Source organism: Siphateles boraxobius, unplaced genomic scaffold (genome assembly GCF_051911475.1).
Source record: "Siphateles boraxobius isolate OS27281-9 unplaced genomic scaffold, OSU_SipBor_1 2, whole genome shotgun sequence".
Lineage (NCBI taxonomy): Eukaryota > Metazoa > Chordata > Actinopteri > Cypriniformes > Leuciscidae > Siphateles > Siphateles boraxobius.
In genome coordinates this window covers 7,735,411-7,741,052 of record NW_027508810.1, presented here as the reverse complement: position 1 = coordinate 7,741,052, position 5,642 = coordinate 7,735,411, and the positions used below count along the sequence as shown (strand labels likewise).

At 39.3% G+C, this 5,642-nt stretch overlaps 1 long non-coding RNA gene across 2 annotated transcripts; it reads left to right on the top strand.

Annotated features, from left to right (window-relative positions):
* Positions 1-438: 438 nt before the first annotated feature.
* On the top strand, positions 439-4,904 carry LOC143744200 (uncharacterized). Of its 2 annotated transcripts, XR_013205801.1 has the most exons (4): positions 441-568; positions 750-833; positions 1,049-1,163; positions 4,468-4,904. It is a non-coding gene; the product is annotated as an uncharacterized LOC143744200 (long non-coding RNA). The 2 variants fall into 2 exon arrangements; XR_013205800.1 differs by having other exon boundaries at positions 439-568; positions 750-1,163.
* Positions 4,905-5,642: the final 738 nt, after the last annotated feature.

The window sequence follows — 5,642 nt, the reverse complement described above, 5'->3', positions numbered from 1 at the left end:
TAAGCCGAAGTAAACTTATTAAACAGAGAAAAATAATAACTTTTGTATGTTCCGTCCCCTATTTATCACAATTTAGCTAGTTAGGCAGATGTAACAACGTGCACAGTGAGCTAACGTGAAAAAATAAGTTAAAGGAATAGTGCACCTCAAAAATAAATTCTGTCATAATTACTTGCCGACAAGTTGTTCTAAACCTGCATGAAGTTTTCTTCTGAACATAAAAAGAAGATATTTTGAAGAATGTTGGTAATGGAACAGTTTGACTTCTATAATAATAAAAAAATACTATGGATGTCAATGGGGACCAGAAACTGTTTGGTTACTCATGTTTTTTTTTAATATCTTCTTTTGTATACAGCACAAGAAATAAATTAATACAGGTTGTGAACAAGTTGAGGCTGAGAATACATAATTTTCATTTTTTAAGTAAACTAACCCTTTCAGCGACACCATTGTTAATTACATCTTTTGTTTTATTTTCAAGTTTGTGGTCTGAATCATGTCTGCAATGTCGGAGGTGTGTTTTGGAGTCTTGTGATTGCCGTCGTAATGGTGATGACATCTACAGGTGAGTAAGATGACATCAACTAAATTAGCTGAAGTATGCGTTAGTTAAGCAGGCAAACATAATATAATGTAACTGCCGATGAAACCAACGGAAGGGGAGAAAACGGGTTTACCAGGCAGCAGAGTTAAAGTGCTTTTAAATAATCGTCCATCAGTTTCTGTTCTTTATTTTGAATTTGCAGAAGCCATTCCCTCCGGACTGTACATTACTGCTGACGCTCTCCACTAAAACACAGAGGTTGACATTTGAGGAGGAGGAGGAAAGGGTTAGCAATATACCATTATCAATATAGCAAAATTTTTCTAACTAATATTTTAAATGTTGTTTAATTTATTAAAAACTATAAACACCATACAACATCATATCTTACATCATCTTTACCCCTCATGTCGTTGTTGTTAGTAACAAGTTCTGTTATTGTATTTTATTTCTGTGAACTATAATATCACTAAAAGGCTGCTGTGACTTTGTCTGTTTCAGGAGAGTCTGTTCTCTAAGCAAAAACATGGATGCTGACTATGAAGGGCAGAATCATCATCCAGCTAACAGACTCTGGTTCAGCATTAACTGTCCATTTTGTCGAATGCAGAATTAGGTAACCCAAAATATATATATTTTTTACATTACATTTACATTCATGCATTTGGCAGACACTTTTATCCAAAGCAACTTACATTGTATTTAAGTTTAAAGGAACACGCTACCGTTTTTTGAAATAGGGGTTTTTCACTGTCTCCCCTATATTTAGATAAGTGGGCAAACGCATTTTTGTCTCAGTGCATGCATTGTCTTATGGTGCGTTCACACCAAACGTAAATAGAACATCCAAGTGAGCCTTAGTGTTATTTATCAGTGGAGACAGTTTTCAAAAAATGTCATCTAGTCGTTCAAGTTGCATAGTTCGCCGGTGCTAGGCTAGCGCGAGTCAACGGTATCTGCTAGCCTGCCATTAAAAACAGTTTTACCCACTCCACAGTACACCAAAAGCAAATAAATTATAACGCCAGACTGTCGATGTAAATGTCTGTTGAGAGAATAATGTTAGAAATCAAATTACCCTTTCATCGCATTGCAATAGTTATACTTTGTTCCCTGTATTTATTAGCACAGTCTACAGCAGCGGCGGAGTGATATTAAGTTACCTAGGCAACCGAGCACGCCGGTCCACTATTTACCTGCCGCTGACACTCATCACTACAGAAGCTGTTCTGTGTTTACTTTTCGGCGCAGTACTACTAACCGGAGCAAAGTAAAATTCCGCCGCTGCTGAGAAACTAGTTCCTGTAAATGTAATGAGATCATTGAGATGCAAGAGTAGTTTGATTTCTAACATTATTCTCTCAACAGACATTTACATCGACAGTCTGGCGTTATAATTTATTTGCTTTTAGTGTACTGTGGAGTGGGTAAAACTGTTTTTAATGGCAGGCTAGCAGATACCGTTGACTCGCGCTAGCCTAGCACTGGCGAACTATGCAACTTGAACGACTGGATGAAATTTTTTGAAAACTGTCTCCACTGATAAATAACACTAAGGCTCACTTGGAAATGAGCCCCGATGTCCAAAATTCCGAACCACCCCTTTAAGTCAATGTAAAGACGCAATTACGCACGTCTAGAAGTCAATCAACATCAGCCATCTTGCAAACAGACAACCGTCTAGCACTTGCCCCTCCCACAAAAAGCGGATTTCGCCTCGGACGCGCGTCAATTTCGCTTCAAACGCTTGCTTTTTACGCTTGTCAATTTCGCTTTGGATTCAAAATGTTCAAGCGTCCAATTAGATGAGGTAGATGAGAATTTTATGCTCTATTCGCGCTTGGCAGCGCCGCCGGATAGCATGTCCGGATAGCATGTCCTGAGTAAAAGGGACCCCCCCCCTTTAGCTTATTCACCGTATCCCCCAGAGTGAGATAAGTCCATACATACATTTTTCATCTCCGTGTGTGCTGTAACTCTGTCTGACGCACCCACCACTAGCCTACAGTAGCTTAGCCCAGAGACTGGATGTAAATAGCTTCAGCTAGCATACTAATCCCAATAAGTAATAAAATAACACCAACATTTTCCTATTTACATGTTGTGATTTGTATAGTCACAGCATGTACAAATAAAAAGGTCATATGAGACACAGCCATCTTTTAACCATATAAATACTGGGAAATATATTCTCAGAAGGCAAAGCACTGCTACTTGGGCTGAATGATTACCGCAACTCTGAGCTCCTCACCACGGGGCTTCTCAGGTGTTGCAAGCAAATCACTCTACAGAAGTAGCAGTGCTTCGCCTTCTGAGAATATAGTTCCCAGTATTTTTATGGTTAAAAGATGGCTGTGTCTCATGTGACCTTGTTATTTGCACACACTGTGACTATACAAATCACAATATGTAAATAGGAAAATGCTGCGTTATTTTGTCACTTATTGGGAGCAGTATGCTAGCTGGAGCCGTTTACCTCCAGTATTTGTGCTTAGCTAGGCTAGCGGTGGGTGCGTCAGACAGAGTTACGGAGATGAAAAAGGTATGTATGGACTTATCTAACTCTGGGGGATACGGTGAATAAGCTAAAGTCCCAAAAATGCGTGTTCCTTTAAGACCAGACGATTTCCTAGGCAGATATTGACTTGGGACTATATTGCGGTGAAGCACAGGCGAAACACTGCTACTTGGGCGCAGAGATATCACGCAACACCTGAAATCCCCCAACTTCCGTCAACATACCGGCGTGAATATTAGTTAGCTATTTTTCCTACAGTAGACATAGTGAATGGCGATGAATATGGCGGATTTGTGAGAGACGAAGAGGATGACTTCTCAAAAAAGTTGAGGACTGCAGAATGGATCAACGCAGAGAAATCCTCGGTAGCTGAGACACAACTGCGGGTACCTCATCTTGATCTGGCACGTTGAGCCTGGTCATCGATGGCAGTACCTTGTCCCACTCGCCACAGCACAGATACTCTATTTCAGTCGGCATAGGCTGGCATATTTCCCCACACTCACACCACCAGTTCGTGTCAGCTCTCATCCTCACGTCCTCAGGCTGTTGAGCGATCGCAACCTCCTCCTCCTGTCGTTCTATTTCCAAAGCATGCAGCTCCTCTTCTGAAAACTCTGGTTCGTAGAGGTATGGTTCTGGATCTTGACTGTCTGAGAAGTCACCCTCTTCGTCTCTCACAAAAACCGCCATGTTTATCGCCATTCACTGTGTCTACTGTAGGAAAAATAGCCAGCTAATATTCACGCCGGTATGTTGACGGAAGTTGGGTGGTTTCAGGTGTTGCGTGATATCTGTGCCCAAGTAGCAGTGCTTCACCTGTGCTTCGTCCCAAGTCAATCTCTGCCTAGGAGATCGCCTAGTCTTAATCTGCATTGCTATTTGTACTTGTTGTGAATACGCAGGCCACAAGAAGTAATTGAGTTTTTTTTAATCGCTTTTACTCAAAACATGCTATCCGGCAACAAAGGGTTCCAATTTATTATGCTTAGCTAAGCTAGCGGTGGCACTTCCAGACTAAGACAATGAGACAAAAATGCGTTTGCCCATCTATCTAAATATAGGGGAGACGGTGAAAACCTCCTGTTTCAAAAAATAGGTGGTGTGTTCTTAATATTAAGTTATCCATTCCCTGGAAGTCAAACTCATTGTTTCAGCATTCTTGCATCTTTCTCTGCTGTTTAAGCTACACAGGAATGTATTGTAAAGGAATGAAGCTTAAATTATTTGAATGTTATGGATTATGAGTTAATTATGTACCATCCCTCTAGGTGCATTCAGAATCAGATGTTTTGCTTTTATCAACATAAAAGTACATGCAGCATCAAGTTTGAGAGTTAGGGCAAATTCTGACAATACCCATCTCAAAATTAATGTATTTTTTCCCCCTTTGTGCTTGCAGGTTTATTCTGAGAATTAACCCTGATGGCACCAAACACTAAAGGCACAGAGCAGATGGAAATCTGGAAAGATCCAAAAAAGCATCAGCCTGAACCCCTCAGTGTTTCTCATCAGAGGGCTTGTCAACTTTGACTGGCAAAATTACTGAAATGTAACAACACAAACTGACTTTTATTGTATTTTATTATTTTAAGGCCTGTTTTGGTTTTCAGTGTGTGTACCTTATTGCCATGCTACAGATATAAATGGTCCCCAGGAGATAAGTTCTATGGACTTTGGTGATTGTGCCTTTTTTTTTCTTCAGCTATTGAGGTCAAGATTTGTAATTTGTACTTCTAAAAACAAAATGTTCAACGATTAAAAAGAATATTATAAGGACAAATGTTCATGAGTTGTTGTAATTTTTGGGGGTGGGGTAAACATGTAAAAAAAAAAAAAAAAAAAAACTCAATACTAATACTGTAAATGACAATACGGTAATATTACTGTAAATCCAAATACAGTAAAGGTACAGTATACTGTAAGTGGAAATACAGTAAAGGTACAGTACTGTAAGTGAAAATACAGTAAAGGTACAGTATACTGTAAGTGAAAATACAGTAATTATACTGAAAAACATTTTACAGTAAATTACTGGCATCCAGCTGCCAGTAAGTTACTGTAAAATTTACAGCAATCTCTTTACAGTGTACACTTTTTCAATACTTGCATTTATCCCGCTGATAAAATGTCTATCTGGATCTATGCAGCAATGGAGAGGTGTGTAGCCATGTGGGTACGATTTTGGTTGCTGCGGAACAGTGTGTTCAGGATGGACTCCAGAGTGGCCCATCTGTCACTTCAAAACCAAGTGTTTGGTCACGGGTGACTAAAAAGGGGAGCATTTTAACAATTATTATATTTAATAATTATATCCTAGTCTTTTCAAATATCAGTGTACATTTGGTGGTATTTTGTACAACACTACATATGCCAATTTTCCTTAATAATTATTTTGTATATTTTTGTATATGTATATTTATGTATAATGTAGATTTCAAATATCCTTTCAGGCTGATCCACAACCAGTAGCTCAGTGTGATTTCTTGAAACCTGGCAAGAAGATCAAGCTACAAGCTCCCCTCTGCCTTCTCCCACTAAATCCAGATGGGTCACCAAAAAAGCTTTTTAAAGCCC